This window comes from Falco punctatus (assembly GCF_963210335.1).
Source record: "Falco punctatus genome assembly, chromosome: 2".
NCBI classification, from domain to species: domain Eukaryota; kingdom Metazoa; phylum Chordata; class Aves; order Falconiformes; family Falconidae; genus Falco; species Falco punctatus.
The window spans coordinates 50955427-50982718 of NC_137581.1; the positions used below are offsets into that span (position 1 = coordinate 50955427).

At 37.1% G+C, this 27292-nt stretch overlaps 1 long non-coding RNA gene across 1 annotated transcript in view; it reads left to right on the top strand.

The window, feature by feature from the left end:
• Positions 1-19089, top strand: part of LOC308058793 — a 39770-nt gene extending 20681 nt beyond the window's left edge. Inside the window, exons 2-3 of the long non-coding RNA XR_013925972.1 lie at positions 8673-8718; positions 17667-19089. This is a non-coding gene — a long non-coding RNA (uncharacterized lncRNA). The remainder of the gene's footprint in view (positions 1-8672; positions 8719-17666) is intronic.
• The last annotated feature ends 8203 nt before the right edge of the window (positions 19090-27292 follow it).

The following is a 27292-nucleotide window of genomic DNA, read 5'->3' on the forward strand; positions in this document are numbered from 1 at the left end:
GTTCTCAACTATGTGCATCTTGCATCACTATAAATCTAATCAACCACAGGAGAGTTACACTGTGAATTCAATCTATGACATATAGCAGGGATCCCCAATTGTTTAGAGGGTTTTAAATCCAAATTATTCAAAATTAAATTCATGGAAGGCATTAGACATCTGCAAAGATGTGTAATAACTATGCAGTACTTCAGCTTATCTATTAATCACTATTTTGGAGGGGTTTGTGTATTGTTTAACTACATTACATGCTTATATTAGGGTGATGCTGGAGACTTCACATTCAGTCTCTCATAATCTCTAACTTCTGCTGCTGCTATCCTTTTCTTTATTTGGGTGGGGTGGGTTTTTTTTGTTTGGTTTCTGTTGTTTTATTTTTTCTTTCTCCTTCTGAAAATGAACTCCAGATTTTAACTCCTCTGAGACTCACAAAAGGCAATCATATTCAAAATACAACTGTGAAAGTGAGCCTGATATTATGCAGGCCTTTCCCCTTTTCTACCCAACTTTGTAGGAAGCCCAGGCTTTTTACTTGAGTAGTACTAAAACTTTGCCTCTGGAGCTACAGTGCTCTTTGCCTATGTAAACAATACATTGAAGCTGTAATAATTTTTAGCTATAAATCAAGCCTTGATTAAAAACAACACACAACCTTTTCACTTTTTTGTTTTGTTTGTTTTTGTTTTTTTCCCCCAGCTGGTGTAGTAGACAGGCTAAGAAGTTCCAGTTTCTACCACAGAAAGTTAACTTGCTCATCCCCTGTATTTATTCAAGTTAAACTAAGTCACCTTCTCAGTTTCAATTTGATTGAGAAAACTTACATAGCTTAAACTCAAGGAAACACACTACTATGACTTTTCAAGGATCACAGGAAAAGGAAGAATTTCCTTTAATGATCTCATTAATTACTTGATATTATCCTAGTTGGGTGAATGTGTCCTGTATGATTTAAAACCCAAGTGTTTCTATTAAACACAATTTTTATTTTAGCCTTGAATTTCCATTTTTAAAAATATTTTTCTCTGTATAAGTGATTGGTTAATTAGCTTCAGTGGACAACCTAACATTTGATCGGTCTTAAATTTGCAAGATGCAACATGTGTTGAAAGTATTGTAATCTTTGGTTGAAGCAATGATCTCTTCAGTCTTGTACTTCATCAGTACCTGCGCTCAATATTGGTTGCTACTCCAAAGTTACAAAAGCTTGTAATCTGCTTCATTGTGTAATAAGACACCATGAGTGAGATTGCTTGTGGATGTCAGCTGGTGATCAGCTTATGCCTCAGCGCATGAAGATTTGATAACCCTTGTAATTTTTTTCCCCGGAGTTAGTGTGTAACCACAGATGTTATTTGCTATTATTTGTTACCACTGTTATTTATGGGCTGTGCTACCAGCAGCAAGTCTGCGGTTCTTCAATCAGAACCTTACACAGTTCATTCTACCCCATCTAGTTAGAGCTGTTCAAAAAATCTCTTCTTTTTCTTTTTTTAAGCATTACTTCTTTATTTTTTGTTGATGAATCAATCTAGAAAGATCACACTGTTGCAACAGTAGTTTTCCATGTGTATATTTTCTGGGTGTTGGGTTTTTTTCTGACCAAATACCTCTCAAAAGCTTTCAGCTCTGCATCCCAGAACATGCCAAATTGTTTTTTGGTATGTTTCCTCTTAATTCACCAGTATCTCAGTTTCTTAGGATTTGCAGTGCAATATTCATGTTGCAGTATCACAAGGGCATCTGAAGAACAGAGTGGTAACTCACCCATATTGCATTTGAGTGGGTATTGACCAAATGGTGACACCTTTGGATAGGTATTGAAAATATGAAATACACTTAAATATTAAATGAGAGACAAGTTTAGTAGCTTCCTTCTGAATAAGCAATTTTAACCATTTCAATTTTTTAAATGAAAATACCTTACCTCACAGAATTTGTGAGTCTAAAGCACCAAATGTAATGTAAAATAAATTTAGGGAAAGCAATGCAGAGTTTTCTACTTAAGTGTATAATAGTCTAGACATTTAAACCAGACTGAATATCAGTAGCTCCAGATATTTTACTTTCAATAATATACAATTCCTGCACTGAATCAATAGTTTATCATCTAGGACAACAGGAAGAAAGAATGAAAGGCAAAAATGAAACTTAAGAGTTTTAAGATGAGGTCAAGTCTCAGAGCAGATGAGCTAAAACCAGAAATCAAGTACCCTGATGAAAAGTCCAGTATCCTGTTGTTCTTATCAAACATTACAGGGAATACTAAGCATTTAATAAAATATCCATTAAAGACTTTTCTAACCTTTTCCAAAAACAAACAAAAAAATCCCTTTCATTTTTCTATTTTAAACATGTTTTCCTTTTTGTGATTTATTGGGTTTGGGGGTTCTTTTTGACATCTTGAAAATCCAAATTCTTACCTGAGATCACTTGTTTGCTTTACAGTGGGAATTGTAAAAGAAGTCTGTTCAAGAACTCTGTTTAATAGTTTGCTACAATGGTTTTCTTATTACATGTTCTGAATGAGCTTTACTTATTTCATGTAAGTTCCTGAAATAAAGTGGTGAGAAATTGGTTAAAATTATCAATAATGTTGCACAGAAACTGGCAATTCAATATTGACACAGAAATGAGATATTTCAGTCTTAGCTATTTGAGCCAATATGTTTCAGTGAATGGCCCAAATTCTGTATGCTTTTGATGATTATCTAAAAAGTGCAGAAGGAATATTAGAAGTGATAAAATACATCTCCCTAGAATTCTAAGCATCTTGAGCATTTCTGACCTTGAAAAAAATCAAGTAAAAACTGAACCAGGTGCCCATACAAAGGGCAAAACTCTTTCAAGACTGACTGTTGCTGGCAAATTTCCATGTGTGTGCTTCATGCAGTAGTACAGAGAGTTCAGCATTAATTTAAATACTTACTAGATGAAGTAAATACAAGAAATAAGGATCATAAATTTTAGTGGTTGTTAATGTGTTTTGAAAAGATATGTTTGTATCACCCTGCATAAAGAGATCTAAGGAACAGAACCAATCTACAGAAATATGTGTGTACAAAACTATTCCATGCCCTGATGCAAAATGATAGCCCAATAAATAAAAGCATGTGGGGAAAATCCTGTCCCCAAAGAAATCAAAGGGAAAACTCCCTTGGGTTCTGGATTTGTATGTACTGGGTGCTGAGTATCTGGGTGAATGTACATTTCCTTTCCAGATACATTTTCCACAAATTAGAATCCTTGTTAGCAATATGTCTGGTTAATGACATACTTCTATATTTATAGGTATATAATTAAAACCAGAAATGATTGAATTATCCAATATATTTTTCTTTTTAAAAAATCATTATTACCTCTTTCATTTAAAGTGAAGGAGACTGTTCTGTAATCTTATTTGTCTTCATTTTTTTTTTTTTTTTTTTTGTAGTGAGGTCATCTACTTTTTTCATGTTCCCCAGAACTGTTTTGAAACTTTTGCAGAATCTAATTCAGAACTCTCTTTTGCCAACAATTAGTTGGCCTCTTGTCTTTCAAATAACAAACTCACCAATAGAAAGTGAAACCCCTTTTTTAAAAGTTTTCCCTACAGAAAATTACTTGAGGATCAGTTAATTAGAAGGAAAGAAAATGAGTTCAAAAGGAAAAAAAAGAACCTGATTTTGTCATTCTAAATCCATGATTCTGTCCTGTTCCACCCTGAAAAAGAAGAAAAGGGGTGGATTGGGGTGATGGGGAATCATATATATAGAAAAAAGCCCTACAATATGTACAGGTTACTGTAGGAAAGGTGATCAACTAGAACTATGGAGCAACTTTCATGTGAGGATATTTGTAATATATTTTTAGCTTGGAGAGAAAATTTTTGAGGAGGGAAGTGACAAATTTTCATAAAGCCAGGAGTGGTATGAACAAAATTAGTTGAGAAAGGATATTTGCATTTTCTTATAACAGAGCATCAAATGAAAAAAGTAATGGGATAATTTTATGCATAAATTTGACCATGTATGTAAGTCCCCTGCTAGTACTTCATCCAACTGTGAATGCTATTATGCAAGAGAAACTGGAGTTTCTTTTAATCATAGCCTACAAGCCTGTGTGCAAGAAGAAGATAAAGAAGAATATGAGAGACCTGGCTTCTCTTAATTTGATTTCTGATCACTATCACAAAGTGAACACATGACAGCAACTCATAAGCAGCCGTATGAAGAGTTGAAAGTACTTCTTTATAGAACAAGAATTGTACAGGAGATGACTTGTGACCCTAGAGCACAGTTCATTTCATACCATACTCTGCCAGTGTAAAGTATTGTCCCTTGCTCTGTGTGGATGGTAGAGTTAATTGAGCCCAGAGAGAATATATTCAGGGTTTTTGATTGCTAACATTCCACTGTTAAAACTCAATAGATTACAAGGAAATTATTTAAGTAAGTGAGGTATCGATAAAAGCGAAATCAAGAACAATGACTCTATCTGGTATAAAAAGCTCAGCTATCAAGCATTTTAGACGTGTGCCATTGGACAAAATTTTCTGGCAAGTTTACTTTGCTGAACTTTAGCCCTGTGGTCTTTAAAAGACCAGAAAGAGTCTTCTAATTAAAAAAAAAAAAAAAAAAAAAAGCCCCCTCCCCCAAACCACCACCACCATAAAAAAACACCACGACAACCCACATCCCCAGCACAACTCTCCTGTGAAACCTGTCTTTGATCTCAGCTTTCAAGGCCTAAGCTGCCCTGCCATTTTGCACACAAGAACATAAAAACAAATAAAGTTTAAGTTTCTTATAAAAATAATTGCTATGTAGATGTATTATTAGTCTCAAAATATTTTTAATCACACTATATAAAAATGAAAAATCCATCAGTTGTTAGAAGATATCACATAGTCTAATTATATATTGGGAATTTTCAAGACATTTATGAAGCAAGAGAAAAAAAAAGTTATTTACATAACACATTAAAATTCTTTATATTTACTAGATGAATACTATGAGAACATGTTGTCTTCAAAGTTTGAAATTTTCACTTGAAACAAAAAAATAACAGTTTTGTTCATTTAAAGTAGATAATTTAAGATAATATAACTGTTGTGGTTTAATCCCAGCTGACTGCTAAGTACCACGCAGCCACTCACTTGCTCCCACTCTTCCCCAACTCCCAGTGGGATGGGGAGGTGAATAATAAAAAGGTAAAGCCCGTGGGTTGAGATAAGAACAGTCTAATAATTGAAATAAAGTTAAAAAAATAAAACCACAGCCAACCAAACAAAAAAACCCCCAAAAATAATAATTACAATGAAGAAGGGAGAAAGAGGAATAAAACCCAAGGGAAGAAGAACAAGTGACACACAATAGTTACTCATCACATGCTGACCAATGCCCAGCCAGTCCCTCAGCAGTGGTCTGTATGCCCCAGACAACTCCCCCCAGTTCATATACTGAGCATGAAGTTCTATGGTATGGAATACCCCTTGGGCCAGCTCAGGCCAGCTGTCCTGGATGTGCTCCCTCCCAGTTTCTTGTGCGGCTCCTCACTAGCAGAGTCATGGGAAACTGTAAAGTCCTTGATTTAAAGCATTACTTAGCAACAACTAAAACATCAGTGTGTCATCAACATTATTTTAATACTAAATCCAAACCACAGCATTTTACCAGCTGTTAGGAAGACAATTAAATCTATCCCAGCTGAAAACAGGGCAGTAACAATAACCAAACTATACATGACTGAAAAATTAACATTTGGATCTGTGATTTTTTTCTTCTACATCACGTACTTCACTGCACAGCATTATTTTTATGGAGCATGAGCTCACTATGAACTTAAAAAATTCTCATATGAATCTAATCAAATGGCACTTCAGGTACCACTCCAAAGCATGGCTTTAAGTTGCCTTTCCTACTGGTCCAGTAATAGCAACACTAACATTTGAAGTTCTGTAACAGTTTCCATTCTAAAACATCATTTTGATTACTGATAACTTTCTGATCCTTTCAGTTTGAGGATAAAATGTATCAGAAATCAGCTGTCCAGGGTTTTTTTCTGTTTTGTATGTTAATAAAGACCCATTTTATGGACTGCAAGACAATTGAAAGGAAATCAGTGATCCCATAGTCTATTTTTTTATTCCTGACAATCTTTAATTTAAAATTATGCAACTTTATAAGATGTAGTGAAATAAAGAGATAATAAAAACATGCTTTATGGGAGAGTGCTCTTTGATGATCTAATGGAAACATTTTTTTTTTTTCTCAGTACTAGAATTAGAGAATATCTATTTTCCCTTTTCCCTGGTTGGTGAATTTTTGACAGGTGTTTTCACCCATTTAAGACTCACAATGCTACAACTTGTCCACATAGCAGGCTTGCTAGTGTAATAGAAAATATTGCAAGAGATGAAGCAGCAGGAGCAAGGGCTTATGTAGGCCTTTCTGAGATGAGACACTCAGTTCGTTTTCCAAATACCCAACACAGCAGAAAGAATGTATTTAGCATTCCCATCTTACAGAAGGCATGTGTCTGCGGAAAGTAAAATCACAGACCTGATGAATTCAGGTTACCTGCAAAACCACTAAAAGACTGAGTTTGAGGATTTCCCTTCAAAATAGACATTATTTTTAGTTTGCTGATCATCAGAAACTGCCTTCTCACAGTGCAACCCCAGCCTGTCGCACTATTTCACTAGTCTTACATATTGTTTGGTCTTGCTCAGTTTTGCTGGCAGCAGTTAAAACTCTGCCTGTTCCTCTGGTAGCCTTAGCTGATTGAAAATTCTTTGCCATGTTCCTCTCCCCTCCCCCCCCCCCCCCCCCCTCCCCCCCCCCGACAGTTTTTGTAACATAAATGTCAAAATTATCATCCAATCAAAAAGATGTGTGGGACTGATGTGTCACAACTGTCAGAGCAGAGATATGTTATGTAGAGAAGATGCACTGCTGTTATGCTATGTAGGCTATCTGTCTAAAGTAGTAATTCAATATGTGTATTCTGCTGGCATGGATTTACCAAGATGTAAGTAGCCCTATAGATTCATGCTATTTTGCTTCTAGTTCTAAGTAGCTGAAACACAACATTAAGTTTTTTTCAGTGCAAACAAAAATTTCAGCAGGGAAAATTCATCACCAGGTAACATTTCACTTCAGCCACTGAAGTAGTTCCTGCTCCCCATCAATCTAGATAGCCTGGAACTATCTTAAAATATTCATACATATTGCCCTCATCTATCTTTTCAGAAGAATAAATATTTTTATTAACTATTTCAAATTGGCAAATAAGACAAACCTCAGTATCAGTAGATAGCTAGTTTTATTTATGGTTCTTTTGCCTCTCATGTAATTTACTTCACCATTTATTAGTGTACAATACATACTGTACAGATCCTAAATTTAAATAAAATAGCACTAATTGTTTAGTGTCTGAAATATTATAAAAAAATTAATAGTCTTGTTAATTACATTATAATTAAGAAACCATGAGATCCATTGAAATTACCCATAACAACTGTTACTAAAATTAACTTCAAACTCCAAGAACATGGTGTCACTGATTTTTAGCCGACTATGTAGTCATCATACATTTCATTAAATAATTTTTGATCTTTTTTCCAATATGTAACAACAAAAATGACAGCAGAATATTGGTTATCACTCTTTCTGAGTTTATTTTCTCTCTGACATGACTTCTCTTATTTTTTCCTAATGCCCAGTAAGATGTTTTGTTTATTTCATGGCACTTTGATCCTCAAATAAAATATTTTTCTTGTCCAGCTCAATTTGACAAGTATATGATAGCGACCTGCTAATTTTGCTGGCCTATTACCAAATAAAATGAGAAAATACTGAGCTGTGGAAAACATTATTTTTTTGTTACATCTTGTCCTTATTTGTAGGTGGTTTATGTCTTATGACCATAAGCAACATGAGAGTATCTCAAGGGAGGCATACTTCCCATGGTCTTTGACCTGGAGATCACGGATACAGAGAAGTAAGGCAGGCAAAGAAAAAGGTAGCTAGAACATCCTAAGAAATGCAGTAGAAGAACCTCTTTCTGTCTCTCTGATCCAAAATACCTTGGTGCGGTATGATTAACGTCTAACATTTGAATAGGAAATTTACTGGAATATAAATTTGGGTTCCAGTGGAACTGCTAGGCATCCTAGACATTGAATTCTGTAATTTTTTCTCTATTTTGTAAACCTTGTTTTTATTAAAATAAAAAAAAAAAATACATTCTTATTTTAGGGACTTCTTTGACAAGAACCTTAATGTTTTCCTGTGATAATGTTTGCTGTTTACATCACTTAGGAACCATGAACAGTGGAAAAGTTTCCCACCTTTTGAGCACAGCTGGTGTTGTATATATCCTAGGCAAATTTGAAAATGTTATGTCAAAGTGAAACAGATTGTTGACAAAGAGAAAAGGAGTGGGAAGGACAAAAGGAATGCAGGGACAGAAGTATCAAAGGAGGAAATCAAGAATCAGGAAAAAGGAAGATACGAAAAATTGTAGGTTCTGTACATAGCCTTGAAGAATGCCTTATGTGTATGAGTTTTTTATTTTACTGAAAACTAATCTCATGTTTGGCAATGCAAGTGATCAGAGGCCTTCTAGACTAGCCTTACTTTCTCGCTTCTCAATTATATATTGTTATATATTATTTTTATTTTCACACACAGGAAACACAACCAATGTGGAAGACCTAACACACTCATACATCAACAGGTAATTTTAAAGGCATTTTGAGGGGCATCAAAATACTCACAGTACTGTTATGGTACTTATCCAAAAGTTTTACTATCTGTTACTGGAACAGCCTTCACATGATGGGAAGTGAAACTAACTAACTTGATTTTGGAATACATTACTAAAAAAAAATCACTGTTAGCAAGGGTAGTTTCTGTATCACACAATTTGGATGGTATATGTTGCTAAATGGATGTATTTCACAGATTATTTTCTATGGTAGTATTTACAGAAGAGTTTGCTTTCTAGTTAATGTACTACTTTGAGACAGGATGTTTTAACAGCCTTAACTATCCTTTACCTATTAGATTGTTTTATACCACGTAGCCTGCACATAGCACTTGATTTTAATTCTTCTAACACTCATTTGCTTCGTGATATGAAGTGGTGTTACTAAAGGCTACCTTTACACTGAATGTAAGTTGAATGTAAGCAAATACATGGTGAACACATACAATAGAAATGGACTACACCTGAGGTGGGGTAGCCTTGGCTAAGGGCCAAATACCCACCCAGCCACTCACTTCTCAGTGGAACGGGGGGGGGGGGGGGGGGGGGGGGGGGAAATAGGATAAGACTCATAGGCTGAGCTGAAGACAGGGAGACTGCTTACCGTTATTCTAGTGGGCAAAACAGACTCAACTTTTGGAAAATTGGTTGCTGCCAATTAAAACAGTTATGGGTAGCAAGGAAGAAAGACAAACAGTAAAGCAACACCTCTTCTCCCCACTATCCCAGGCTTAACTCTGCTCCTTCACTCCAGACTCCCCCTGACCCTCATCCTGAGTGACACAGAGTGACACAGTGAGGACTGAAGGCACAGTCAGTACACAGCAGTGTCTCTCTACCACTCCCCTGTCACATGCCCTGCCCTGGCATGGGCTCTCCCCCCAGCTGCAGTCCCTCAGGAAAAAATCTGCTCTGGCATGGGTCCTCTCCATGGGCTGCAGTTCACTCAGGAATATCTACCTGTTCCTGCATGGGGTCCTCCACAGGGTGCAGTGTAAGTACCCATTCTGTCATGGTCCTCTCCACAGGCTTCATGGAAGTATCTGCTCCACCATGGTCCTCTTCCAGGAGCTGCAAGGGGATCCCTGCTCTGGTGCCTGTAGCACGTTCTCCCCTGCCTTCCTCTCTCACCTCTGTGTCTACAGGCCCATTTCTCACACTTTTTTCCTTTTCCAGGAAACATTTGACTTTTTCTAGAATGCATGTCCCCAGAGGTGGCACCACCATAGCTGTGGGGCTCAGCTGTGCCCTGTGGTGGGTTGGCTGGAGCTGGCTGGAACCAACACAGGGCAGCCCTGGCCTCTCCTCACAGAGGTCACCCCTGCAGCCCGCCCCTCAATACCAAAACCCTGACACATACACCACTGGATGTTGTATTTGGTGTATTTTAAACAATTACATTTTCTCCTATTGCACAGCATGTAAGGATTTGATTTACTTGATTATTCCAAAGACAATCTTCAATTTTGCTAACTTTAAACTATCGCCCTTTCTTTTTTCAGACATTGAATCTTTTGACTAATGATCAGTTAAATATTAGGTAATATTTGGTACACAATATTTGCTATTTGGTACAATAAGCATAGAAGAAGTGTTGCTAATAATCAGAACAAAAAGGTTTTTAAAATAAAATAAAAAAAAAAGTTTTTTGAGAATGTACCTTGATGTTTTTTTCTTTGGAAAACAGTATTTCACTTTGAAATTATTTTTAAAATCTGGGTAATCTGAAGAGTGCTGTATGTATAATATGAGGAATATAAAGAATATTGGAGATTAGGTCTGTGTAAGAGTAGAAATACTTTTTGTTAGTATTTTTGTTTTTTTAGTATTTTTGTTAGAAAGTGTACTGCTAATTCCATTTTTTTAAATAAGAATAAAATAAAAAAAATAATTTTGTCATTTGGAATTTTCTTTCCAATTAATTGAAAATATTTTAACTCAAGCTCCTGAGAAAGAGAGAGAATGACACTCATTTTTAAGCAAGGAAGGTTTTGAAGAGTAGTACACAGATTGTTTTAAAAAATGGCAAAAAAATATCTACGAATTGGCAGAAATTTTATTTATTTGTAAATTATGTTTACTGAGATTGTTATGAAAGTTTAAATTCTGCAGCAGAGATATTGATTAAAAAAACCCCACATCTGATGGAGCCTAGTGATAATATAGAGATTCTTTGTTTTTAACAAATTAGAATACTTATGTTTTGTTCTGATTTTATGATAAGGCAATTAAAAAATAATGCGTACAACAGACAATGTTTTCTCAGCCAAGTCTCTGAATTAAAACATAAATACTGAGTTAAGCCATGAACAGCAGTTGCACAATGTTAATATTTTCACGTTAAGAGTGAAAGAAAATAAATGCTACTTTCTCTAAGTGTGGACTAATCACCATTCAGCTATGGGCAAGCTAACTGTTGACTTCTCTAGCCACTGTAGGGGCCTTTTTTGAAAACGTGGAGTTTGAGATCATAGTGAAAAAGAAATGAAAAGCTGGAAGGCAAACAGTGCTGTAAATATTACACTGGCACATAAGCACACTCATTTCTTTGCTGGTCCCACTTTCCTTCAGATCAGAAGGGTTGCACTGATTACTGCCCAGATCAGCAAATACACCAATCAGCCACCCAGCTGACAGAGCTATGAGTCCTTTCCTTTGCTAAAAAAGAGCTAGTAGATTCTTGACTCTTGGAACCTGACATACTGTGTCATATATGAACTTTGTGTTTTTCTGCTTTTCTGGATCTTTCAAGGAGACTTAAGCTGCTTTACCTTTCAATAGTTTTGTTCTTTTTTTAATTCTTCTCCTTTCCTTCCACTGGGTCTTTTTTTGTTGTTGTAGTTTTGGTTTAGGGTTTTGTTTGTTTGTTTGATTAGGGGGAAAGTTTAATCTGTGAATTAGGTATACTTGTATTTCTTTCAGAGGTGTATTTTAAAATACTGTTTCCTCATACCACATTCTGATACAACCCTTGACAAAACCAGTGCCTTTAGACAGTTCTTGCACTGAACAGAATCTGCATTTAGAACAGATTAAGACCTGAGTGTTCTTTGTGGTGTTTTAAATATGTCTTATGAAATCTTCAAATTACAGCCTTCTCATTGTCAAGATTCATGGTGATAGGAGAGAGTGTTTAATGTTTCCTCATAATTTTGGTTCCTATGGGTATTCCTAAGATTATGATCGTGCAGATTTAAGTGTATAAAATGACAGCAAGCTTGGAAGTTGAAGAAATTGTATGTGCCAGAGGCATGAACTCTAGCTCCACTGTAATTGTTACTGTGATGTGCTGAAATGAAAATAAAACACATTTAATGGCATTTTTCTCAATTAGCAACATCACTGCACAATGCTGAGAATATTTAATGACTTCAGCAGAACAGCAAAACCAGCTTTGTCAAACATAAACGGAAGAGCTATAATAGGCTCAGATACAAATGCATATAACACAGCCGGGGATTGCTCAGTTTGTAACCTGCATTTCTCAACATTTCCTTAAAACACTAGAGCCAAATGAAACTTTCCCCAGGGATAACATCTGGGCAGTACTTCTAAATGGCATGCTTTCAGATGTGTCAAGCTCTCCTGTGGCTTAAATCTGCCATAGACTCAATAGCAGTTATCACTACTTCCATTGACATAATAATCACTTGGCAAAACACTGAATTACTTCTTCACTGCAATCCTATTTGTGGTGATTACTGAGATCTTATGAAAAATCTCTTCTTAATTATACCCAAAATGTCTGTGAAATATTTAGTTTACTAATGTCTTTACTAGAAATAGCAAAATGAAAACTTTCTAGAAAAGACTTAAACTAAAATACATATTCTACAGGTTCTTCTTTATTTGAACATACTGTTATCACATCAGTTTTCATCATCATTTTGAACATTACTTCCCTCACCACTAAGGTATTGAATGAACATATCTCATTTCCAAAATGTTCCATATCAATATCACATCTGATGCCAGAAGTCATAATACTAAATGAGATTTTTTTTTACTGAAATTTGTTATTGAGGTCTCATTTGTTAACTGTTACTAGTTTCTTGATTATCCGTCTGTATTTGAAGTCACTGAGAATATTTGTTCTCTAAAGGAATTTTTACTTTCAGTGCTTGGATAAAGTAGGAAACCATTCTAAAATTATTATACTTAGCTTGAAGATTAACATGGATGGAGTATGAAAGTTAAAAAAGAAAAGTATCTGTGTAGTATACATATAATGAAAAATAAGCAGTATTGCAAACCCAAGCCGGTCATTTGTACAGAAGGATAGAAGATAATGTCTCGTTTCTCATTGTTCCCTTTCAAAAGTGATCTCATCATGAACCCTTTCCTCTGTTATTATGATGATACTTAGTGCACAGCCTGTCTGAAATTGTCTTTCATATATAATGTAACTGATCAACAAATTTCTCTGTTAAGTTCTATGATAAATCTGGACAGATATTAACATAAGTTTACCCTAGTTCTTTACCAAAGCATTAAATTTGTAGAGTTCCATGAGACATCACATCAGATGAGTGGGATGAAACAGGTGACACTGTCATGTATGTTGGAAAGGTGAAGTCATTTTAGAATCATGCTCCTGGAGTTGTCAGATCTTAGTAGCCAAAAATGAAAAAGGAAGATTTGATACTCAGGTGAATAATCAAGTAACCTTTCTTTTTAAAAATTTGCCATAGCTGCCAAAGGATCGATACATCTATTATATCCAGTATGCTTAGCTTTTCAGAAAGGAAAAGAGAATCAATTTTAGACTGGCTTAACAAAATAAAATACTGGTAGACTAACAGTTACAAATTTAAATATATAAACTAATGTAAAATCATATTAAAAAGACAGTTGCCACTGTCTTAAGAGAAGAAAAAAGTGGTGGTAGATGTTTATGTAGCTACAGTTTAATTACAGGGTATGTTTTATAAGACCTAAAGATAATGACCAGCTGAATACTTGACAGTTTGAGCATACAGTTTGTCTTACCTAAGTCCATAGTGTCTAGAACAGATGTTTGCTAGCAAAGATGCAGTGCTTGAAATTTGATGGACCGTAATATATGGACAGGTAATATGTGTGTATGTGCATCTCTATAGATATAAAAATGCATTCTGTATAATCCTTGAAGTGTTTTAGAGGGTAAGTGGACAGCTCTGAATGACTACAAATTTTGTTCTCCTAATGTCTGAGGGTTTATTTATATCTAGCAGATTTTCTTCTAAATTACTTCCATCTCAAAAAATATTAATTTAAATATGAGATTGACTAACCCTAGCCTAGTCTATTTACTAAGATACAAATTAAAAGGCACTACTATAATCTTTCATTAACAAATGTAAATATCACACAGTAAAATGTAGATGGTTTCTAAGAGCTGGCTTTTACTGTATCTTTTCATATGAAATTAAAAGGTAATTACCTTTATCTGTAATTCTCCAAAATTCAGCTAAATAGCTCTACCCACTATGTATAAATAAAATAACTTTTCTAGGGTGAATTATGGAGATTTTCCTCCTCATATAATGTAATCAGTCTCATCTAATATTCTGTAGCATAATTTTATTGAAAAAAATCTTGTTTGTATTATTGTAAATGTCCAGTATACTGGAAGGGAGAAAATTGTCATGCCCTTCTATAAGAAAGAGTGAGTCAGAAAGAACATAATGCTGCATTATAGTTACATAGATATTCTCCTATAGTGAAAAATTACCAGCTTTTGCTGGTATTTTATTTATATAATTGTTATTGCTTACAAAAAAATAAAAGAATTAGTAAAATAAAAATGTAGGAAGGAAAAAAACAGCCACCTCCTTTCACTTAAATTACTTAGTCATACAGAGTTAAAGCTGTCTTTTACCTTCTGTTTCTCTCTAGTCCTCTGACTTATATTCCTGGCCACAGTGGTTCAGCCTGTAGGGATGCCCAAGGTTTCTCTCCTGGGCTATGTAGACAAAGCCAACATTTTTGTGATTTTACTTTGTGTTTCTGATGCTGAGGATTTTGCAGTTTTGTCGATCAAACTTGTCTGAGCACTGCTTTGGCGGAAAAAGTAATCACATCAGCAGATACTTTTAATAAAGTGTAAGGCCTGTAGCAATCTGGTGTGATTTGAAACTACCAAAAGTATATAAATGTATCAAAACATTAAGTCACATTCTGACAAGTCTTGCTGTGGAGAAGATGTATGAAGGTATAACTCCCAGTTTTCTGATCTACCATTCTGCCACAGAATGCCATTCCTACATCAGAGTCAACTAAATGGAATGGCTTCCTGTGTATGGTTATGTGGGGCACAAAATCAGGCATCCTTTGTGTGAATCTAATTCCACAGATGTTTTGAAGCTAAGATAGTAGACTTTTACAACAAAGTTTTAGCTGTAGGTGCATGCTCTTTTTTATAGTCTGTCACAGAGATGGTAACCTACACTGGAAAGCAGAGGAGAAAGTATAGGGTGGTAGGAAGTTTGCCATATCTTTCAGTTGTGTAACCAGGAAAGTACACAACTCACTGACAATCCTTTGGCTATAATACCACTAATAAGTGTTATGATTTGAATTAGAGAAGAGTTGATTAGAGAAATTTTCGATACTTGTTTTCTGTCTGTACCAAGATGAATAAAAGATTGGATTTGTTCCCATCCTCAAACCCCTCCTCCCCTTAAATAAATAATAAATCAGCAGATTTGGATACCATTTATTTGGAATATAGTTTCATTAGGTTTGGGTTCCTAATGTTATGAATATAGAATTTTCTATATAAAATAGAACAGCTTGAATGTGAGAGATCTGAAATCAGCAGGAGATACTCACATTGCCTAACATACACACCTGACATTGTATGGAATTCATTTTACTCAGTGTGATGAGTTGACCTTGGCTAAATGCCAGGTACCCAAGAAGCTGCTCTATAACTCCCTTATTCGGCAGGATGAGGGAGTGGAGAAAATAAGATGGAAAAAACCCCTCATGGGTCAAGGTAAAGGCAGCTGAATGAAACAAATGCAAAGGCCAGACATGGAAGCAAAGTAAATAAAAAAACTATTCTTTGCTTCCCATTAGCAGGAAATGTGTCATGGTTTAACCCCAGCCAGCAACCAAGCACCACGCAGCCGCTCGCTCACTGCCCCTCACCCAGAGGGATGGGGAGGAGAATTGGAAAGGAATGTAAAACTCGAATGCTGAGATAAGAACAATTTAATAGGTAAAGCAAATGCCACGCATGCAAGCAAAGTAAACCAAGTATTCATTCACCACTTCCCATGGGCAGGTGTTCAGCCATCCCCAGGAAGCAGGGCTCCAACACCTGTAATGGTTACTTGGGAAGACAAACACCAGAAAGCCGAATGTGTCTCCCTCCTCCCTGTCGCCCCCCCCCCCCCCCCCCCACTTCCCCCAGCTTACATTATACTCAACATGATGTCATATTTTATGGAATATCCCTTTGGCTAGTTCAGGTCACCTGTCCTGACCGTGTCCCCTCCCAATGTCCCGTGCCCCTCCAGCCCCTGTCGCTGGCAGGGACTGAGAAACTGAAAAGTCCTTGACTGAGTATAAACATCGCCCAGCAACAATCACAACCATCAGTGTGCTATCAACATTGTTCTCACACCAAATCCAAAACACAGCATTGTACCAGCTACTGAGAAGAAAATTAACTCCATCCCAGCTGAAACCAGGACAAGTACACATCGTGGTTGCTCTGGAAGACAAACGTAACAATGCATGCTCCCTTCCTCCTTCTTTTTCTTAGCTTTTATTGCTGACCATGACATCAAATGGCATGGAATATCCATTTGGTCAGTTGAGGTCAGCTTTCCTGGCTGTGTCCCCTCCCATGATCTTGCCCACCCTGAGCCTACTGGTGTGGGACCTGGGAGAAAGGTTGGAGAGATGTCCGTGATGCTGTGTGAGCACGGCTCAGCAGTAGTCAAGCACTGGTGCGTTATCACCACCTTTCCAGCTACCAATACAAGCACAGCACTGTGAGGGATGCTGGGGGGGAAATTAACTCCGCCTCAGTGAGACCAAATACACTCAATTTTAAGGAGAAAGGCAGAATTCTGTTTCCATTTCAGATACTTAAGATCACCTCAACACAGGTGTTTTCATATGATTTAGGTCTCTAAGCTCCCAATACAGCGAATGAACATTAATTAGTGGAGGCTAAAGAGCAATTCTGATGATTCTAAAGTAGGCAGATAAAGTTTAAATCATTTGCCTAAAAAAGCAGTCTCAACATTTCCAGATAACAGTTATCCTTCCAAGTTTCTGGCCACTCCAGGATGTCACAGGTATCTTGCAGGTCCTGTATCACTCAGGTGAGTATTTTTCAGATATTCTAGGGCAGCAATGATGGCTTTACTGCCAAATAGCTACACAAGTGAATGTAACCCATAGTGTTTGGTGTGACAAATTGCTTTCCAGGCTGCACAGATTGTGAGTGTGATCTGCTGTCTAAAAATTGCCTCTAGTGCTATCTGAAGTTGCTTAGATTATCTGAGAAAACAGATGGGAGATCCATGCCTCCATGAAGAAGGAGCTGGAGCCTAGCAAAGATAGTTTAGGACTCAAATGGCACTTGCCATATCTCATTAGGCAAGTGAATCAGGTCCCAGAAGTATAGTGTCTGTAATGGAAAATTTGTACACATAATTCATGTGTGAACACTACCCATGACCATTCAAGAGTCTGACGGTGTATCACAAGAACTTTTTGACTGCAGTTTAGGTGTATCTAAATAATAGTATAATTAATCAAAGTACATATATGAATCAAAGTACATACAATCAATATGTTGTTAATGTACATGGATTCAATGTGCACTTAACCATAACTGTATGTATATTGCATTGTCTTGTCCACTGGAAATATTACATGCATCTCTTTGGTAACTGTAATTTTATTAATGAAATTAGGATATTTGAGTGTTTCCAAGAGATTCTTCAGACCTAAGTCCACACCGCAGACAATGCTATTAGTGATTGATGAACCTCAACTGTGAGCAAGAACTCCATGCTGGTGAACCTTACCACAGACAGGAACTCTGTGCAGCATGCTGTGATCAGTGAAGATGGGCTTATCAAGTGCTGCAACAGCTAGGCTTCCTCACATCAGAAGGGACAGAAGATTGCTGTCAACTTTTTCTATAATTTCCACCATTTATGCAATAAATCCTATAACCTGTTTTAAACACTGGTGCCTTTCTTACTGAGATTCTGAAAGAACCAGCACTTCCTCAGTGGAAAACAGAGTTACACATGAAAAGCTAAATTAAATTGTCTTAATCTGGAATAGCATTCAATTGTAGTGGCAAGATTCTGGACATGAAACACAAGAAACATTCTTGGTGCCATTTTATGTTTAGCAAGTTATTCTGCCTGCATATTGCCACCGTGTTTGGTGGTCTGGAAGAGAACGGGTTTACTGTATGATCTTTGTTAGATCTACCCAGCTGTCCCAGATGCCCTAGAGCTCCTCAGTGGGATAGATACTCTGCATGAGCAACAGAATTAAGGTCATAATGGTTTGATAACCCAAAGCCCTTCTACAGCTTGCAAAAAGATACTGGAATTTCCACTAGAGACTAATTCATCTGCCCTTTCCTATGCAGTGAATTGCCCTTGGAGGTTATTACAAAGTGAGACCAGAGTGACTAATTGAGACTTGTATGCCTTTTAGATACCTAAAGTAGGGCAGATGGATTGCAAATATGTGTACCTAAATTAGAAGGATGGTCTGCATTGATTCTCATATAGGCAATGCAGAAATACAGATTCCTCCGAAGAGCTACTTGGAGCATGCATCTAATTAAAGTGCTCTGTATATAGAATAGCTTCTTATCCTTTGCTAATTGAAGAGAAAACCTCAGGACTTTTACTCTCTGTCCTATTTTCTTTCATTTTTGGAAGCAGAAGGAAAATAAAAATGTCAGAGGAATGTAGAATCATAAAAAAATAACTGAAATGTTGTGACTGTGTGATTGCTTGAATGTGATATGGAGGACCTAAGGGCATGTCCTGGTTTTGAATTAGAAAGGATACAACTTTAATCTCTCTGTAATTTGCAAGATGTGGTCCCTATGCCAATATACTATTTGCTACAGAAGTAGTTTCTTTTCTCTGATCCTAACAGAATTTCCACCTCAAGTATTCTTAAAAGTTTTGTTGAAGCTGATATGTTGTTATAAAAAAGTTAAAAAATTGAGAAATTAGCATTTTCAGTCAACAAATGGTATATTCAGAAATTTCTTAATTACAGTATTAAGAGTCCAGAAATTCCACTGCTTGTGACCAAAAGCCCAGTTCTGTGCAGCGCAAACTCAGCTCAGCCTTACGGGGGGTGGGGCGGGTAAAAACCAAACTATAAAACCCCACAAAAACCCAAAACACTAGGCAAATATATAAGGCCATGTAAAATAAGAATAGTGACAACAAAGAAAAATTGATTTTTTGAGACAATATCATATAGTAACTTACAAACTCAGGAGAAAAACACTGATGCAAAAAGTATAAAACCTTAATTTAAAAAGTAGAGCGTGAAAAGCCAGAAATTCAACCCATGCATCACAAACTGAGTGACAACTGCCTATGCATTGCCTAGGCTGGTAATTCTGATGGTATTCAGACTTTTCCTAATATATTATTAGTCCCACCTATCTGCAATGACTATTTGCTAACAAGTAATTGCTGTGCATGCTGTATGTTATGTATGTATGCTATGTATACATGCTTTGAAAATTACCTGTGCTTAGTCTAAAGATGCTTGAAAGAAAGAAGACCCAGTAGGAGGAGACTGTAACCTATAATTTTGTAAGGAAATTATTTTGTAACTGACTTTATTTTAAAAATTCATGCAGGACTCTCTTATATTTTAAAACAATATAATAAATAAGATACTCTCCATAAAATTGGCTCTGGTCAGTGGAATTATTATACTCCTTTTAGATTTATGGAATGAAAGTATCCTAGTTTATCTAGAAATACTATTTTCTTAAATAAATTTATGTGACAGAGAGAACTTATTAATATACATCTATGAAACAAAAACAAAGTCATAAAAGTGATTGTATTTTTTCAAGGTTGCACTAAATTCCAGTTCTTCTGGTTTGGGGAAAAAACAACTCCAGAAATATTTTTCTTGTATCAAAAACATAAGCCTGAATGATTATTTAATTCTCTTCTTCAACTGAGAATTTAGCAACATTTTACTATTGATAATTTATTTACTGTTATTCCCAAATTCAAGTCTACTTATTTGATATTATTAAATTTCTATAAAGTTGAGCTTATTGTAATGAATTATATTGTCATACAAGAGTTTTTACTATTTACTGGAGCCTGACCATTTACATAATTCAAAATACAAAACAAAAACTTTGGTATTGCACTGGGATCTATTTCTATATTTCTGTTTCTGCCAGAATGGCCATTAATATAACACTGACTTAACCGGTTGTCCTGGCTTCAGCTGGGATAGAGTTAATTTTTTTTCCTAACAGCTGGTACAATGCTGTGTTTGTGTGCGTGAAAGCAATGTTGATGACACACTGATGTTTCAGTTGTTGCTAAGTAATGCTTTAAATCAAGGACTTTTCAGTTTCCCATTCTCTGCCAGTGAGGAGCTGCACAAGAAACTGGGAGGGAGCACATATGGTATTCCATACCATAGAACTTCATACTCGGTATAGAACTGGGGAAGAGTTGTCTGGGGCATACAGATCACTGCTGAGGGACTGGCTGGGCATTGGTCAGCAGGTGGTGTGTAATTGTATTGTGCATCAGTTGTTTTTCTTGGGTTTTATTCCTCTCTCTCTCTCTGTTATCTCCCTTTTCATTACTGTTGTTGTTACCATAATTATATTTTACTTTATTTATATTATTAAACTGTTATCTCAGCCCACGAGTTTTACTTTTTTCCTCCTCACCATCCCACCAGTGTGGGAAGAGTGAGTGAGCAGCTGCATGGTACTTCATTTCCGGCATGGGTTAAACCATGACAGCAGTGAAGCTTTAGCTTCTAAACCAGGAGTTTGCCAAGGCAGCATATTTCAGTTACATGTATGCCACTAGAGAAGAGGAAATTAATTTGGCTCAGAGAAACACTGAAAACAGTGGGGCTCTCATGATAATTATTATTCCATATACCATCAATACACCTGCAATGACAAATAATAATTGATACAAAAGGATCTTACTATTTCTGTACCTCCAGAGTGTAATCTGGACAGCTGTAATTAAGCATAGATCTCCTCCCCTAAGGATTTTGAAAACAGGTAGAAAGTGTTAGAGACCTCTGTGTTTAGCGTTCAGTCTGCCTTTTCTCAGGGAAATGTATGCCTCTGCTGCTAAATATAAGAGGACTGGGCATAGCAATCCTTGTATTCTTTATTATTTCCATCACTTAACTGCTAGTTTATACCTTGGCTGTGTTTTAACTAACTTTGTCCCCAAAAAATCTGCTATAGAGGGAGCTGCCACTAAGCAGTACAGATTCTAGCCTGATGTGCCATCAGAACTCTGAGCCAGGGATTTGTCCCTGTTTATTTGTATGTACAGGCATTGTGACCTTATATATAAGTGCATTTCAAAACACTCGCACAGACCCCAGCTTATACAACAAAATACTCTGTAAGAGTAACAGCAGTTTCTGAAGATCCCCATCCCAGGGCCAGGGAGCAGCAAGTGTGGGCTGGTCTGTAAGTGCAGATGAGCTGTGAGTGACCCAAGACAGGAAGGACCATGCCCTCAGCAACTAATGCAGTCCCATGGACCCTGAGCAAGAGTCACCGAGAAAGTCTGGTGACAGCAGCCTTGATCAGCCAAAAGGCTGAATAACCAGAAAAGTCCATAGGAATAAAGCAGGTCTGATGGTCAAGCCAGGAAGTCAAGTCAGCGGGTCAAGAGCAGGACCAGGACAATACATAGACACAGGTATATCTGCTACATAGCACAGGCAAGGATAGTGCCTCAACTTAAATGCAGCTAAGAGTAAGATCCTTACCTTTCACAAATTTTTCCCCACAAAGCTTTCTTCACTGTGGTCTGCTCCAAGGCCACACAGCAGCACCAGATCAGAGCCAGCCTGAGCACAAGCAGCTCAGCCTCCAGCACAGAGCCCAGGCTTCTTACATATAGTATTGAAATCCAGGGCTTGATATTCAGATGAAACCAATGATAGCCTAGAAGTGTCAGCTTTGGCTGCTCTTGATTACTTGCCCAACAGCACCTGTGGCCACACAGCCTTGTTGCAAATAATGTAATGTGACTTCAATACAGAAATAGAATATGGGAGCTATTCATGAATACATACTTCATGGAGCATCAAGGCTCCATACTTTTCATAAAAGAGTCTGCAACTAAAATCAGAGCTATTAATCCTCAGCTTTCTTTTACAATCAACAAATACAAAAAAAGAGGCACTTTTAGGAAGCAATCTATCTAACCAATGTTAAAATAAGGTGAAACACATCTCAATACCTTATAAGAGCCTCGCTGGCTTCTCAGAATGAAGAGGAAGTAAAATCACTGATTTAAGTGTAGACATCTGTTCCACTGATCATGGAGGATTAACCCTGGCTCATGGCCTGATGCCCCCCCACCTACTCTGTCTCTTGTCATCAGGGCAGGGGAAGAAAATAAGATGAAAAAGCTTATGGGCTGAGATAAGTTTTTAGGAGATCACTTACCAGTCGCCATTACAGGCAAAACAGACTTGATTAGAGGAAAATCAGTTTAAATTATTGCAAATTAAGTGGATTTGGGTAGTGAGAAACAAAGCCAAAAGATTAAAAAAAACCTTTGCCCCCATCTTTTCCCAGGTTCAATTCCACTCTTTCATTCCTAACACCTTTTAGCTGCCCACATCCCCAGCAGTGCACTCCTCACTGCGCTGCAGTGTTCACCCTTCAATATGTTTTCCTTGAGGTGCCACCATCTTGTCTGCTGGGTTTAGTTGTGTCTTGCAGTGGGTCCCTTGTCTGCTGGAACTGGTTATGCCTGGAATGGGGCAGCCCTTATCTCTCCTCACAGAGGCCACCCCTGCAGCCCCACCTCTGCCAACACCTGGGCACCTGAACCCAATACACTCAGTGCTCTTTGTGTGTAGTCAATGAGTCCTGTCTTAGCTCCCCAGCATACCAGTCTGTGCAATGGGTTGGCTTCTACAGGAGCAGCAGGGTGAAGAATGCGGTGATGCATGATAGCTGGGGAAACTCTACACAGCAGATCTTTGCACGGAGTTTAACAGCTGTTCTCTCAAAGTTCAGATGAGTAGTATGATTTGGTGCCACTGACAAATTAGCTAGGCTTATCAACCAAAATCTTTAATCTAATGGACTGTCAAATAGAGGAAAGGTATCTTATCTTCTTAGATATCAACTTAGAACAAGAATTTCTAAACATTCCTGGGAAACTTTCAAACTGAACAGAAAATTAACTAATTAATTTTAATGTCTTCAAGGTGACAACCTAGGCAGTTAGACAGAAATTTTCTATCTTGTACACAAATGGATTGATGGGAATTAAGTAAATTTTTCTATATACACATAGTATATTCACAGAAATTTCAACAGCATTAATATTCAAACTGGTAACAAACCTTAATATTTATGAAGTAATTAGTTCAGATAATTAGTAGTTTATACTTTTTGTATATAGACCTAAAATAGACTCTTATATTGTGAAAAGCAGAGCACTGCTAAAACGTATGTGTAATAAGATTTTTTTTTTTCTATTTAGGTGCTTCACATTTGTGGAATATTGTAGTACACTTCCATATGTTGTTGTGGCACCATGCCACTTGGAAATAAGCTTTCTATACAGTGTGCCCTTCATAACCATCCTTTAAAACTAACCTCAGAGGTGAAAGGTAAAACATTGAACATTGAAATCTGACAGAGAATCTGTCAAATGTCACCTAGGATTACAGTTACACAGAACTTCCAAGAGATATCTAGAAGCCTTTTATCTGTTGATGGCATGGCTGACTAATTTTAAAAGCAAAAAGATGCTCCAAATCTGTTTGCCTATGAATAATAGTTTTATGGGTTTCCATAACCAAATTAAATTTTTTAAATGACAATGTTATCTGGGAGGGGAAAATACTACTTTTTGATGTTTGAATAGCAATAGGATGTCCAGATAAATACATATTTAATTATGTGAATTACTGAACAAGTAATACATCCTGAATTTCTATACTGCCTTTTATCCCACAGGATTCTGTTCACAGGGGCTTTCACTATTCAAAACATTACAACTATTCACCCAGATTTCTTAAGAATTGATTGCTTTGCTTCTTGTGAAACAAGAAAAATAATGCAGTTCTGAAAACTGTGCAAGGAAGGCATTGCAACTTCCTGTATGTGTCCTGAAGACAGCATGCAAAGTATGCGTTGTAATGTGCAGTAAGCATACTTCTGCAGGAAGCATATCGCAACGAAAAATTTCAGGATCTTAAAAATGGAACAAAATTTAGCAAACAAGTGCAATGAACAGAACTGAAGTTAAGCTTTCAATGTCTTGTTAATAATCAGCCTTGAGCTTGACCTTAAAATCTTAACAGTATGCTTGTTCAATTCTCCATTTTTTCATGGAAAGCTCTGCACAACGTTACAATCTGTAGTATCTGAAGAATGGTATATATATAAATACTGTAAACACAGGCTTGCAGTTCTCATTAGATTTTACTAGCTCCAAGTTCTCATTTTATCCATTTCTGGAAAAACAAAAAAATAGGGAAAATGATTTAATGTCAGTCCTGGTTCAGAAGACTCATCCTGAGTAGCAGAAAAACTGATGAAAGAGGTTAATCCTCTAAAATTTTGAGATGTTTCCTCAGTATGGCTGTTAGTGGCTTAAACCAACCAGAACCCATATTAATGTAGCTACCCAAATCTCACTTCATAATCGCAGCATTAATTGGCTTACCTTCAAATACCACTAGCTCATGCTCAAGGCTGTGGTTACCATGCTCACTCAGCATCTCCTAGCCTACTGGAAGTGTGAGCAGATTAAACCGTATCTGATCAAAGCACAGACAAAATATATTTATGTCTGCTGAAAAATCTCATATTCTTTTTACATATTGAGACTATTTTATGAAAAGCATTAAAAATGTCTGATCAATCTGATAGTTGTATTTGCATTGGCATTTGTCCAGAGAATTGGACTGATCTTCAATTGGACTCAATCTGAATTTCTGAAAGAACATTGAACTTTCTAGGCAGATTGAAATACTTTATATGCAAGAGTACCTACTGCAATAAGACAGGGTAACTTGCCTGAAGCGCATCCTGGTTTGCTGTGGTGGGTTAACTGTCCATCTGCCAGGTTCCCACCAAGCTGCCCTGTCACTCCGTGTCCTCAGCTGGAAATGGGCAGACAAAATGTGATCAAAGCCTCATGGGTCAAGATAAGGAGAAGGAGAGATCACTCAGCAGTTACTGTCATAGGCAAAACAGACTCGACCTGGAGAAATTAATTTAACATACTGCCAATCAAATCAGAGTATGATAATGAGAAATAAACCCAAATCTTAAGAAACATTCCCCCCACACCTCCCTTTTCCCTGGGCTCAACTTCACTCCCAATTTCTCTACCTCTGCACAAGCAGAATGGGGCAATAGGGAATGGGTGTTACAGTCAATTCATCACACATTGTCTCTGCCGCTCCTTCCTCCTCACACTCCTTCCCTGCTCCAGCATGGGGTACCACCATGGGATGCAATCATTCACAAACTTCTCCAGTGTCCATCCTTTACGTGGGCTGTAGTTCTTCATGAACTGCTCCAGGATGGATCCTTTTCACAGGGTGCAGTCCTTCAGGAACTGACTGCTCCAGCGGTGATCTCCTGGGGGGTCATGGATCCTGCCAGCAAACCTGCTATGTGTGGGCTCCTCTCCACAGGCTCACAAATCCTGCTCCAGCATGGGATTCCCACAGGGCCACAGCTTCCTTCAGGGCACATCCACCTGTTCTGGTGTGGGGTCCTTCATAGGCTGCAGGTGAATATCTTCTCCACCACAGGCTCCATGAGCTGCAAGGGGACAACCTGCTTCACCTCCTCCCCCTCCTTCACTGACCTTGTTGTTTGCAGACTTGTTTCTCTCTCATATTCTCACTCCTCTCTTCAGCTGCTGTTGTGCAGTTTTCCTCACCTACCTCATAAATATGTTATCACACAGGTGCTATCACCATTGCTGATTAGCTCAACCTTGGCCAGCAATGGGTGTATCCTGGAGCCAGCTGGCACTGGCTTTGTTGGATATGGGGGAACTAGAAGTAGCAGTTCCTCACAGAACCCACGCTTGTAGTCCCCTTGCTACCAAAACTTTTCCACACAAACCCAAGTAATTTGTTCAGATGTTCTTAAGGTTTCTCAAAGGATCTTAAACATATCTTCTGGCTACCTCTTTCCTGAGATTTTTCTTCTAATTCCAACACTAGACAAATTTTATTATAAAGAAAAAATCAGATGTATTCAAGATTTAATTCAGGGTTTTCTGAACAGGGTTTTGTACAACAGGAGAAATTATAAGCTGATTTACCCCATTATCATTTTACAGTAAAATCAAGGCTTATTCAGATATCCTAGCTTCAGCACAAAAAAGAAATTCTTTGAAGCTTGTTTCCATTCAGTAGCATTGAGAAAACTCTCAGATATAAATGGAAACAAAGATCAAGTCCAACACTGAATGACAGTACTATGAAGAAGGAGTACTGTTTTGCTGACATTGTGACAGGAAGAGCCTAAAATGTATTAGTTTAACAAAAAGAAAAAAAGGAGGAAGAAAGAAAGAAACAAAAGTACAGTGTTGCAAACCAGTAGTCCAGGACAACTTTGTAGCTCATGTAACAGAATCTCAAAAAGAACACAGAAACCTACACTCCAAATTAAGCATCCAAGTTCAATGTTCAGGTACCACTGACAAAACTTCTTAAAGCTGTCCTCCAGTTTGGTGGAAAACTGTTCACCTGTGTTTATACAGATGAAGTCATAAAGTTGTCTAAATTTATGCGCAAAACTATTGAAGCCTGTCAAAACTACAGAACTAATGCTTGATGCTTAAATCCCTTATGCATTCATAAAAGTAGGCAATTTCTCATTTACATTTGGAGCTTTATCTGATAGATGTGTCTAGAGACTACTACCACATAAAACACAGAGTAAGTTGAATGGTCTTGTTCCTACTGAACAGGCTAATTTTCTTCCTGACATCAAGTGGTAATTTGAGCTATGAAAGCTGTAACAAGTGTATTATGGGAAAGGAAGAAGACAAGAAGGTGCCAGTCCTTTTTGATTTAAGCTTTTTGTTTAATTGTTATGTATTAATAATTAAGAAGCATTATTAAGTCTTTCTTGTACTCAGGAGTCCAGATCTGGACACAGCAACCCTGATTTGTTTTAAAACCTTCAATATAATATCTCTCAACTCATAAGGATATTTGAGGGTGTTTCAATAAACAGCAGATACATGTATATGGACAGTTGAATGGAGCCCTTCATCTCCTTTGGCAAGCTTTTGATTTGTACAGATTTGCT